The 13265-nt window shown below is 50.2% G+C and overlaps 1 protein-coding gene across 1 annotated transcript in view; it reads right to left on the reverse strand.

The window, feature by feature from the left end:
- The window catches only part of LOC123614294 (Golgi-associated kinase 1A-like), a 109320-nt gene that overhangs the window by 16703 nt on the left and 79352 nt on the right, over window positions 1-13265 (reverse strand). Inside the window, exons 10-14 of the mRNA XM_074345116.1 lie at window positions 9207-9341; window positions 5544-6875; window positions 1872-4832; window positions 910-1094; window positions 26-151 (exon numbers count right to left, since the gene is read on the reverse strand). The gene's annotated coding sequence lies outside the window, so the exon portion shown is untranslated. The remainder of the gene's footprint in view (window positions 1-25; window positions 152-909; window positions 1095-1871; window positions 4833-5543; window positions 6876-9206; window positions 9342-13265) is intronic.

A 13265-nucleotide genomic window follows, 5' to 3' on the forward strand; every position in this document is an offset into this window, starting at 1 on the left:
AGCATCCTCACAGCCCCCCATTTACCTTGCTGTCAAGCTCGGCCACTGTAGGAACCATTTCTGGTCTCCGTCTGGACAAAGAGGCGGCAGTGAGGTCTTGCCAGGGCCTGGCACACCATCCAAAGAGCCCTGTGAGCTCTTAACCTCTTTGCTGGGGATAAGGTCACACAGAAACAAAAAGCAAACTTGCTAGGGAATCACAAAAAGGCTCTTTCCTCCCTTCTTTCTCCATCTGAAAGCAATGAGGGAGCTGGACAGGCCAATCCCAGAGCCTTTCATGGTTCTGATCAAGGTCAACCCTGAGCCAGAGAGAAATGCAGGGGCCCTGGGGAGGGGGGGCCCGCTTTGGGTTACAGAGAGGAGGGCCCCAATCCCTGCAGCCTGTTTGAATGTGTCACGGCCTCATCACAGCAGCCAACATTTGTAGGTTCTGCCTGGGTCGGATCGAACCTGACCTAGCTCCGCACTGGGCTGCCTCCTTCCCGCAAACCCAGCCTGGTCTCCCCATCGTGTGGGAAACCATTCCCCAGCTTGTGTTTCTCTCCTGAGCTTTCCCATCTCTGAGCCCCTGGAGGAAGGAGAAAGTAAGGCAGCCACTCCTGTGGCTGGTAAATGGGTCTGTTTTGTTGTTTTGCAAGCAGGCAGCGACTTGAGATTTGCTGTAGCTTCCAGCTGCTTCTCACTCGCTGCACCATTCGCTCCAGAAGCAGGGCTTTGAATTCCCCGTCTCCCTAATTCCTTTCTGTTCTTTCTCCTCTTCCTTTTCTGTCTCCCTCTTTCCTCCCTCTCCAATCCCTTTCCTCCTGGAATCCCAGCTCTGCCTGTTTTCTTATGCCAGTGGGTAGAAGTGTTATTAGACTGTAGCCCTGGGGAGGAGCCCAGCCTTGGCAGGTGCAGGTCGCTTGTTACCTGTTACTCCAGCGGCGTCACTGTTACCCCAAGTGCGGCTGCCAAGAGGAACCTGGATACTTCGGGCCAGGCAGACCCGGTTAAATCTTTCCCAGCTGTTCAACTCTGTGCACCTTGTTTAACTTAAATGGGCCTCAGTTGAGTGGTCCCATAAAATGCACACTAATCACCATCTCACGGGGTTGCTGTGGAGATTAAATGAGATTGTGGCTGTGAAGGCTGGCCAGGTTAGGTGCTCGGTCACCCACGTGCTTCCCTCATGTGCCTGCCTCTTCTGTCACTGTGCCTGGCAGAAAATAGAGAAGTGTTTCTGTTGTAATGTGTCCCTTTCTGCCGGGACCCAAGGATCCAACTCCTCTTGTAGTTTTCTTCTCACTTTTCAGTTGCTTCAGTGTAATTTCCCCACTGGGCCCACCAGCTGATTGTGAATGACAGAAAATGTCCACCCACAGGGAAGGGGAGTGTGAGCGAGTGTGGCCCTGGTTCCCAGCTTCTACCTCCAGGGCTGTCATTTCATTCCCAACCTAAGTAGGTGTCAGGAATATAAATTTGGGCCTGGTGGGCTTCTGGGAGGAGGTGTGGGCTGATCAGATAACAGTGCTTGGAACCAGGCTGATATGTCTTCAAGCCCTGACCCCTGGTCCGCAAATTCCATGACCCTGGGCAAAGTTATTTATGCTCTTTGAGTCCTTATCTGTCGACTCTGGTGATAACCTCTTTCTTAAGGGATCACTGAAGGCACTGAAGGTCACCTATGGAAACTCTGTGACATATAGCAGATGTGCGATAAACTCCCCACCCAACCCTCATCCTACAACTGCACAGCCTCACCAGAACACATAAAAACAGCATACTTTCAGAGCACTCTGTGCCCCAGTATCTTTCCTAGTGCCCTGCATACCTCCTCACAGTGTATTCCCCTTATGACCTTGGGGGGTAGGTTATATCATTGTCACACTCACCTTCCAGAACAGAAAACAGAAGCGTGGGGAAGTTAAGTAACTTGCTGGAGGTCACCCAGCATGGCAGAGCTGGGAGTGACTGCCATTGCGATTGGTGGGCATTTTCAGCTTGATTTGCATGGGAAGTTTTCCTATGGAATTCTGGAGGGGGTATGGGAGTCCTACATCCCAAAGTGGATTTGGCTCCAGAACCTTCCATGGCCCCCTTGCAGAGGGAGCCCACAGGGAACAGAGGATTCAAATGTGACCGACCATCCAGGGACCTGGTGGGTGCGGTGGGATTTGTGGTCATCAGCATCTGCTTGGTCTGCCCTCCTCCTCCTTATCTCCTGGGCCATTTTTATCAGGATGTCCCTCTTCCCTGGAGCGCCTTCCGGCAAGTCTATCAAAAGCAGGGACTGGGTCTCAGAGGTCAGGAGAGACTTCTGGCCACAAAGCCTGAAGCATATTTGTTTTGTTACCTGAAATTATTATCTTCACTTCAAAGGCTTAATTGAGGAAGATTCAGATGTTCACCAGGGCTCCAACTGCTGAAGAAAAATGTATTTAAAAGGCAAACTGCAGAAGCAAATGCATTTTGTCCTTGCCATTTTGTTGGGGCTGCATCCGGTCAACATTAAAAAATAGCTGTTTCTGTGCTGGCAGCGTTTGTGGACGTGGCCAGGATTTCCCGTGCCTCCACCTCACCGTTTCCTCTCTGTCTCTGAGCTGGTCCCCTTCATTCTTCCCTCTCTCCCTCCCGACAACTTGCTCAGATCTGTGGGTAAATGTGCAGAAATGTTCTGGAAAGTGGGAACATTTAAGCTTCAGGCAGACAGGGTTCAAATTCCAGCTCAACCACTTCAGGGCTATGCACACCGTCAGTTTACCTCTCTGAGCATCAGATCTCCATCTGGAAACTGAGAGCACATGAAAATGGCTTTCTCCAGCACTTGAGCCCGGCACAGGGTAAAGGGGCAGTAAAAGGAAAAAGGGGATAAGGGGACAAGCTTTTTGCCCATAGCTGAGTGTGTGTCTGGGGCACAGCGTGTCCTTGACGCTTTTGAAGAGTGTTTTTCCTTTCTCTCTCCACAGCCCCGGCCTCAGCCATGGACTCCTTCTGCCCTCGGGTCTGCCCGTGAGATGCACAGCCCCTCTGTTTCACAGATGCTTCTGTGACTCCCTCCTACCCAAGTAAAATGGACCTGTCCTGGTCCCTGCCCAGGGTTCAGCCAAACTGATGAACAGACCTTGGCTGACACTTCAGTGAGGTGACATTTGACCAAGGCCCAGGGACAATGCTTCAGGGAAGCACAGGCTGCCCCTCACTCAGTATTTCCCAAATGTCTGGGACCAGGGCTCACTTTTGGCAGTGCTGTCATGAACTATGCCCAACCTCAAAAGGGGTACAGATTTGGCCAGCCACACGCCCACAGAGGAAGGAGGATCTTTGAACATAGGTCATGCTGCTTAGGTACCTGCTAGGGCAATCTGTGTGTCCACTACACCTGCCTCCCACAGCAAGCTGGGAGGACGCCATGCACAGGGCATCCTCTAAGAGCTGGGTGCCCACATGCCATCTCCCCGCTCCCTCGCTGCCGAGGGTGAGGAGAGATGCTACTGCACCAGGGTCCGGAGATCCGGGCTTAGATCCCACCCACCCTGCTCATGACTCATGCGGGACACAGGCAGGTCATCATTCACTGCTGGGGCCAAAAGGCTGTAGTTCCACTTGGCTGCTCCCTGCCACATAATGGTGACTTGGAGGATTAACGAGGGACAAGAACTAAGCTTGGTGAATGCAGCTTTGCTCCCCAGCTGGTCCCTCTGATTATTCTACAAAGCTGACGGGAAATGGCAAAGGTCAAAGTTCTCTTTCCGTGAGGTTGAGGTCCTCTCTGGGTCTGGTTCTGAGCTCCACGTCCGTGTCACTCTCGCCTGGGGTGAGGCCCTGGGGTCAGACTTAGAAATGGGGGTGGGTTGGGAGTGGGAACATTCTCCAAGCACTGGCCACATGCCTGGGGCATTTCATGTGGCAACACAGCCAAAGGGATGGATTTCCTTGGGTTTTTTGGAAACTTCCAGTAGCAAAAACCACAGACTAAACAGCATCTGTCAAGGTTGGCATGAGCAGGATGGAAGCTATCTCTCCACGATGCTGGCTTTCAGGACCGGTCCCCCTGGTTTTCTACTGGTGTAATTTGGTTTTGTGATCGCTCCTGGTGGAAACCCTCGTGGCACCACCTCTAGGACACTGGTAGCCAAGGCCAGAGCCCTAGGAGGACGGGGGAGGAGGGAGAGAGGCAGACGGGGCCCTGGCTGTAGCCCTGCCTGATGGAGCCAGCTAGGAGAGGCCACTTCCCTCTGTGCTGTGGCCTTTCCTCCTCAAGACTGGGAGCTCCCTCGGCCAAAGGTCTACGCAGGATTCAATCAAATCTGCCAACTAAAGAATGTCGCTGGCCATCCGGCTCTACAAGGACTGAGTCATTAGCCACTGCTGTCACTGACCTTTAACACGCCCTGATAGGAGTTCAGGGTGGAGATCAGGAACGAGGTGCTCTGTGCGCTGGGAAAACTGGCAGAATGGGCCTTCAGCTGGTTACATATTTTCAGGAGAAAATGTTATGAACCTAAGGTTCTTGCATCTGCTCGTACTTGGAAAAGCACTAAAATCATTAACTAAGATGTCTGTTCCTCGTGACTGGCAGCAGCCTTCTTCCAAGATGTGTGCTTGGTTGCACGTACCCTTCTCTAAAATCACACATGTGATGGCCTCCCCCCTCAGCTCTTCGGAACAGTTTCTGAGAGCTCCCTGAGAGGCCGCCTTCTGGGCCAGAGTCCTCGATAAGTCCCCGATCAAATTGAAACTCACAGCTCTCACATTGTGTGTTTCCATTTCAGTCAACAGTTCCTCCAAATAATCCACCTTGGGATGGAGAAGATTCTTTCCCATTTGATTCTCTCTGATAGACCATCGTTCACCTGGATTCAAAATCAAAATCATATAAATTAGACACACTGAGAAGTCTTGCTCCACCTCCACCCCGGTTCACTCTCTCCTCCCACTCTACCTGCTACTCTTACTAGCTTCTTATGTATCTTTCCAGTATTTCTTTCTGTAAATTCGAATGTGTATTTTCACTCTGCCTTCTCCCTGAAGTGCACAAAAGTTAGCATATGGCGTGTCCTGGTATCGGCCAGGGTCTCCTTAGGAAGCAAATGGCTGACTCGAGCTGGATAACTGAGGAAGGGTTCATGAAAGACTGTTGACAAAGGTGTGGTTGGTTGGGAGGGGGTGGGGGAAGCAGTAGGAATGTGCAATTCGCCAGGGCTAGGGACCATGGGGGGGGCCAAGGCCTTCAGGGATGAAGATAGGAGATGCTGGAAACCATAAAGAGACTGAGAGTGTGCACTTTGTGGAGAGGCCTCAAGGTGGAGGGACTACGTACTGCAAAGCAGGAGAGGAGGCAGGGACTAAATACTGGCCCTCCCTCTCTCTGGATCTCCTGCAGGGCCCCCATCGGCCAATCCCTACCAGAAGTCTGGGGCAAGGAGGCCTGTGTGTGCAGACTTTACAAGCCAGCCTCCTAAGACACAAGCAGGCTGAGGAGGGTACAGGTGTCTCAGGGGGAGGTGGGGAAGCACCTTGAGAACACACAGCCCACCCGCACGGGGCCCTTCTCCCTCCATCACCTGACAGCGGATCCTAGAGACCTTTCCATGTTGTTTGGAAAGGTTTCCACGTTATTTGGTTGTGGCTTCTAGCATTGCCTGCATCCACGTCGTCAACTTCCCTGCTAGCACTGCCACCAAACTTCTCAGCTGCTGCCCAGCACTCCGGAGGGTATCACAACACCCCCCCGTAAGCGGCCTCGGGTCCTGGTGTCAGCCAGCCTGCTGGGGTGCTCCTTCCCTTCAAAACCTAATGAACATCTCCAGCCACCATGCACCTCCCTGCCAGCAGCCCCGTGCTCCTGGGGGTCCTTCCAAGGATTTCTGGGGGTCTGTCATGTCATCTGGCACCTTTGCTCCTCCTCTTCTCTCCTGTCCAAGCAGGGACACAGCTGCCTCGGCCCCACACAGTCTGTCCTTGGAGTGTGGGGACAGCAGAGGAGTATTACGACATAGATCAGGAACCCATTTAAATTTTATGAACAGACCTCACTGCTGGCAAAACTCACTGCCTGGCCTGCCCCAGGGAATCAGAGAGTCCTTTCTCAGCCATCTGTCTCCCTGGTCTCCAGCTACTGCCGTGTTCCTGGGCCTCCCTCCCATCCTTTCTTCACTTCCTCTCTCCCCGGAGACCCAGCCCCAGGCCACCCTCATCTGTCCTCCTCCTAGTCTCTTACTTTCCCTCCTCCTTTCTCATACAAAGCAACTGAGCTCCCATTTGCCTCAAAGTCTCCCCCAGGTCTGGGTCCAAGGACTTGGTCTCTGAAACCAAAGGGCTGTTTTCTCTCTGTAGCTGATTCCCACTGAATCAGTGCCAGCCAACAGAAATAGAATATGAACCTTATATAAAATGGTAAATTTTCCAGTGCCTACATTAAAAAAAAAATTAGGTGAGATTAATATGCTCTATCTAACCCAAAAGATCCAAAATATTATCACTTCCACATTTACTCCATACAAAACTATAAATGAGATATTTTAATTCTGGTATCTCACAAGATGCTTTCTATCCGGTGTGCAGTTTGCACGTGTAGCACATCTCCACTCAGACTCACCACTTTTCACACGCTCGGTAACCACATGCGGCTAGCGGTGACTGCGTTGGGCAGAACAGTCCTGAAATACAGAAAGACCTGCAACCACCTTTTTAAAAATAACCAGATTCCGCCACTTAGTGGGTACAATGAGTTCACATTAATGGTAACAACTCGTATTTCATTGCCCTGGCTTCCTTCGCCATGAAGACCGCCATACCTTTCTGCAGCTCACTGGGGATTCTCTGGAGAGGAGTTTCATGCTTTTCTTCCCCAGACTCTTGTGTCTTTCTGCTCATTTAGTCACATGTCTAAGTACCTGTGGAAATACAGATTTTGTTTGTGGGTTGGTTTTTTTATGTAGCACATTATACGTATTGTTATGGAATTTTCTTCTCCCCTTAACACGTTTTAGAGATCTTTTCACACTAGCTTGTCAGTAGCTCATTGTCTGCAACCAGGCCACGGAATTTCATAGTATTTACTGGACCATTCCCCTACTGACAACCATTCGGGGTGTTTCTAATTTTCACATTTGCAAACAAAGTTGCAGTAAACATGTTTGTGTACCCAGGTGAGCATAGCTGGCCCTTGAACAACACAGATTTAAACTGCGTGAGTCCACTTACTTATACGTGGATTTTTTTTCCATAGACACTATCTCAGGTTGGTTGAATCCGTAGACGCGGAACCGCAGATATGGAGGGACGGCAGGTACTGAGGGCTGACTCTAAGTTCCAGCTGGCTTTTCGACTGTGGGCAGATCAGGGCCCGTAACCCTAGTGTCACTCAAGGGCCAACTGTTTTTCTCTAGGGTGCAGAACTTAAAAGGGGAAACTGCTTCGTGTGAGAAAGGAGGAGGGAAAGTAGGAGACTAGGATGAGGACAGGCGTCCTACCCTATCCTTTTATTTCCTTCTGTCCATCCTGTGTGCTCTCCTCTGGAGCTGCTATAAGAAAGACACAGCAGTGCTGGATGCTATACTTCATATCATGTGACTTAAAAAACAATAGCGTCTTCTTTTATTCAGTAGAGGTACTGGGGCCTGAACCTAGGACCTTGCGCATGCTAAGCAGCAGCTCTACCACTGAGCTCTACCCTCCCCGCTACAGCTTCATTTTAACTTCTTCACCAATCTGCTCTTCTATTTGTCTTATATTTCCTGGAAATTCCTTAGTCTTCTGGACATTGATCCCATTCCTCCTGACTGTCCACAATAAGCACGCTTTTTATTTCTTCCATCATTTCAGTGGGATTTAGGGAAGAAGAGGGGTACACATCAGTGTGTAATTCACCACAACGAACTGTAAGGTGCTTATTCTGCACTTAGAATTATTTCTTGAGCATGGTTGTCAGAAGTGGATTAGTTGGATCAAAGAGCGGGAACATTTTTTGAGGTTGTCGATACATAGTTAAAAGTGCTCGCTGGACTGAGGAGCAGAACAGAGGGAAGGCACTGGCTTTGGCAGAGAGAGAGAGAGAGAACCGGGTTATAATCACAGTTCCTTCACTTGCCCGTTGTGTAACCTGAGTGGGTTAGGGAACCTCTCTGAACCTCAGTTTTCTCATTAGTAAAATGGGCATGCTAATGGTACCAGCATTTAAGAATACTGTGAGGATAAATTGTACAAAGCACCTTCTCCAGAGCCCAGCCCATAAAAGGTGCTTGATAAATGCTATGAGTCAGCATTGTTTCAAATAAGTGGTTTGTCAGCATCAAAGAATTGTGGATTCAATCGGGTGCTTGGAAAAGCACTCCCTTTCTTGATCATTGGCATTTCACGCTCTCAGATAAATCACTTCCTAGCTTGGTACCTCTAACTCCAAAGAGAGAAGCCGCCTTCCTACCTGCCTCTCTGTGAAGGCTTCTGTGAAGAGTCACCGTTACTTAGAAACAGTGAAAATCCCTGTACATCCTTGGGGTTATTTTCATTGGAAGGATGAGTCCTGGTCCCCTGCCTCCAGCTGCAGACTGAATCTCTATGAGACGATTCCTCCTTCTGAGCGCGGTCAGGTGTAAATTTCTATAGAAGAAAATATCTGGTCCCTACTCTGGGCCAACTTCCAGAAATGTCATTTCACCCTCAGCTGGGAGGTTGGTCTCCTGACTCCTTTTCCTATTTGACAACTTATTAATCAGAAATCCCCAGCAAACCTGCTCCAGGTAGGCAGGCTGAGCCTTCACCATAGCCACATGCCAGTCCAGGCTCAGATGCCAGGAATCCTGTGTTTATGATCAGCTCACAGGAAGTGAGGCACAGAAAGACTGGGTAACATGAAACCAGCTGGTTTCTAAAACTCCTCCATAGTATAGGTTAAATGACGCAAGATGCTCTAGAAAGAGTAAATGATAAGGTTCCCAGAGAGCTCTTAGAGCCCCAGCACTGTGGGTAGGGCAGCGAGTCCTGCTAGGGCTGGACTGGAGAGCAGTGGAAGATTGGGAGCAAGTTAAGGCCAGAGCAGCCGTTGGGAAACGTGTGGCTGGAGGTAGCTCTCCTCTGAGCATTGGCTCACTTGAGTACAGGGCCCATGGAGGGGAAAGAGTGGGGGACCAGCTGGCTTGAAATTCTGTCCAGTCCAGCCACTTGTGATTAGGTTACCAGTGAACATGCAGATTTTGCTTGACTGCTCCGAGCCTGGGGAAACTCACCCTCCCCTAGGCAGCATTCCCTGGTTTGGTCTTGTGAGTCAAGCTGCCTGGGCTGGAATCCCCTCTTCATCCCCAGCAGGCTTGCAGGTGACCTTGGACAAAGTATTGGATCTCTCTGTTCCTCGTTTTCTGCATCTGTGAAATGGAGACAATATTAGTCCCTACCTGCAGGCAGTTTGCTGGAGTGTGAGTGAATGAGATGACAGATATAACCTATACACAGCCCTGCCAACTGTGCCTGGTAGACAGCAAGCACTCAAAAAGGCTAGCATTAAAAATGAACCTGCCCCATTAGAGTTGAGCCGTTGCTCCGAGTCCTGCCCTCCGCAGCTGTCACCTGTCCCAGTAGCAGGAAGTCTGCTAGGCTCTGGCATACCAAGCATGGGGCCAGGTTGCCTACCACCCAGGGGAGGATGAGGAGGTGGGCTGGAGGAACCGCAAAGCGCTGCTCCTGGACTATGTCCAGGGAAGAAAATTCAGACCTGATTGGAATCAGGAAGACCTGGCTTCGAGTGTCCACTCTGCCACCTGCTCTCCAAGAGACCTCTGTGAAGGCGCGTTCCCCAACCTCTGAATGTCAATTCGTTCATCTTTTAAATGTGAGTAACAGTACCTACCACTGTGCTGGGGGAAGATTTGACTGCTAATACCTAGGACCTGATAAACACACCCTGGCACATACTAAGGACTCATGAAAGTTGCCGTTCTGCTCCTTTCTCTTTTATTATAAAGAGCCCCCCACCCACCCCCAGCACTCTGTTTCAAATAAAGAGCACATCAAAGTTTCTGTAAATTTGGTCCTGTTTGAAGCCAAGCAGACGTTGATGTGATTGTGACAAAGGTTCAGACTGGGTCCTGTTCTGGCCACACTGCCGCCTCTTTGGCTGATAACGTGATCTTTATTCCTTTCAAGAGCTCAAATCTGAACGAGTCTAAGGTTTCCAGTCAACTCAGCCTGGGAGTCGTCCACCTGTGACGTCATCAGAGGGGTCTCTACATCACAAGGCGAGGGGCTGAACGTACTGTGTGGTTGTCGCCCCCCTTCCCCCTTGGTGGGCCCTGGGAGAGGGAACAAGTGAGCCAGTGCTCAGAGGAGAGCCACCTCCAGCCACATAGACGGGGCCCCACAAGGCCCACCCCTTTGCCTCCAAGAAGAACCAGGCATCTTCCTCGATGTAACCGTTTCCAGAATGCCAAGCCGCCTCCGGAGAGGTCCAGGGACTGCGCCTCTGCCGCTTCCCTGAGCTGGTGCCGAGTAGATTTGGCAGGGAACACGGTGGGAGAGTGGGCTGCCCCGAGGGGCAGAGAGGCACTCTGGACCATTTTCACAGAGTCACGTTTCCAACTTGGTTGAAAGCAGAATCTTTAATAATAGATAGATTTTCAGGGACTGCAGCCTTGCTCTTGCCAAATCCTAGCATAAAGCATATTTTTACAGCTGGGCTGATAAATCCGCGAAAGACGGCACGTACCATGGAAACGCTGACACAGCCTTTCATCCCCTTCACAGCGATTAAAATCCTCATTTCAATTTGTTGTTCTTTATTTTGAGCTGGAGTCATTTGCAAGCCCAGGAACGGATCTCCCTGCGGTAGAAAACTCAATGCTGCCCTCTGCCAGAAATCAGGGGGAACTGTTTCTCACTTGCTGGAGGGGAGCAAGTCTTGGTTTGCAGAATTATGGAAACTCAGAAAACCAAGCCTTCCTACAAACAATCTGACCAGGGAAGAAATTCCTGCAAAAATCTTGTTTCCTAGTGAAAGTAAGGCAGGGAAGGGAAGGCAGCTATAAAGGGTTTATTACCAAACCAGAGGCTGCTATGGGCAACTGGAGATTCAGCCCACTGGGGAATTCTGGGAGCCAGTGTAGACTTAGCACCTTAGTCATCCTGCCCAAAATGCAGGCCACATTTCCAGAAGGTCTAAAGAGTATTGTGAAGGGAAGGGCCCTCTTACAGATCCCGTTAGAGACCATGTCAGAACTCCATCCATGTTGCCGCAGATCCTTTTTGTATTCTCACTTCCCAAAAGGCAGCCTCTGCATCTTCGTCCAAGGGCTGCCTGCAGGCTGCTGGAGTCCCTTGGCCTAAACTCCCAGGCAACTTCCAGCTTGCCTTGTGCACAGGAAACGTGGGTCTGAGTCCTGACAAAGGACTTGCCAGGTGTGCCAGCCTGTGCAAGTTACTGTATCTCTTTAAGCCTCAACATACTCAACTGTGGAACCAGAGATAAGGATATTTCCTCTGCTTGCTTCCCTCCTGGGTAACCATGTCCCTAACTGCACACATGGCTGGCGATCTTATCATGATCATGATCCCTTAGCACTTACAGCAATTTTAAGAGATTCTTGCGGTGGGGAGGGTATAGATCAGTGGTAGAGTGTGTTCTCAGCATGCACAAGGTCCTGGGTTCGATCCCCAGTAACTCTGTTAAAAAATAAATAAATAAACCTAATTACCTAACCCCCCAAACTTTACTGACTTAATACAATAAAGGTACATATTGTCACAGTACAAAATAGGTGTTTCTAAATTGTGGTGAGGGCACGAGGTGAATGGGGCCATCTGCTCAACCCAGTCATTCAAGGACCCAGGCTGACAGCAGCTTGGCCATTTTCCTCATGGAGCCCCCCACCTTGGACTTTGACCTTGAGCTGGCAGACAGGGGAACAGAGAAAGAGTCACACATGGGAGGCTTTCCAGGAGCATGCTGCTCTTGTCCTATTGGCCACAAGTCAGTCACATGACCACATCTATCTGTAAAGGAGGTTGGGAAATGTGGTCCAGCTGTGTCCCCAGGAAGTCAAGGGAAAAGGCTGGGTGATGAGCCAGGAGCCTCTGTCACACTCATGAATTTTTACAGCTGTCATCTTGGAGACAGGAAGCTGCTCTCTCCTACTTCTCATGTTTTGTCTGTGCCTCACCCCCTCTTCCTGTTTCTGTCCACTCCCTGTGGGCACCATCGCTCTGCCCCCCTCACATCACCCACCTTCTGCTTCTGGGCCATTTCCTGGATTCCTGCTTCATCTCAGCCTGGAAGATACACCTTACTCTAGCAAAGTCCTTTGCGGGGTCAACGACATTCACAGTTTCAAAGCTCCTCCTGTAGGCGTTTACTGCCCACTTGGGTAGGCAATATCCAAGACCCCCAAATCAGCATTTAAAAACAGAAAGCTCTTCTTTCCTCCCCTTTGATTCCCGCCAACTCCTGCCACCTTGGGGTGGCTGTTGCCCACAGTTTATAATCACCGTTTCAGAAAGAAGGCATAGTCTTAACTGGCTGGATGCAGCTCCAGCACTTTGGCATCTCCAAGGGAAGAAGGTGGCTAGAAATAGGATCTTGTTTCACCCTCAGCATCCCGTAGACCACGAAGATTTCATTTCACCTCCAAGACAAGCAAGCCACTGCTGCAGTGTCAAAGACTTGCCTGTGTGGCTGGATTTCAAAGGAGAAAGGCTGGGTCCATGACTAAGGGTGGAGGAGACCTGTGGTCACTCAGGTCGAGAGGGACTTTCAGATCTCACATTTCAGGATAGTAGCATCTCCTAAAAGGTGCAGACCAGAGTAGTAACACATCCTTCAGGAGCGTCTGCCCCATTCGTTCTCCCTGCATCTCTTAACTCTAGAAGTATCTGAGGTTGGAATCTTGCCCTGAAAGGTAAAGAACCAGGTCTCTAGTTATTTGTCCTTTAATTCTTCTTCTGGGGCTCAGATTCTTTGGAATCCAACATGTTTGGGGTGATAAACAGCTACAATAGTGACAGCCAAAATCACACAGCTGACTGTGGACAAGTTTCTATAATGTCTGTAGTTAAACCCTACAAATGCGTTCTCAGGAGCAGCCCTTTTCCCAGGTTTGGAGGTGACTATGGGCCACAGAGATCATCTGTGGCTGTAATTAAGAAGCTCAAGTCCACTAATGTGGCCTAAGACCCAGGATAAGTGATGCCCCGCCCCCGGGCCTCAGTTTCTTCATCTGTAAAATGTGGTGGCGGAACAAAATTACCCCTCTTGGATCCCACATCCTCCCATTGGATGCCTGCCTGGGCCAAGAGCTTAT

Source organism: Camelus bactrianus, chromosome 17 (assembly GCF_048773025.1).
Source record: "Camelus bactrianus isolate YW-2024 breed Bactrian camel chromosome 17, ASM4877302v1, whole genome shotgun sequence".
In the NCBI taxonomy this organism is placed as follows: domain Eukaryota; kingdom Metazoa; phylum Chordata; class Mammalia; order Artiodactyla; family Camelidae; genus Camelus; species Camelus bactrianus.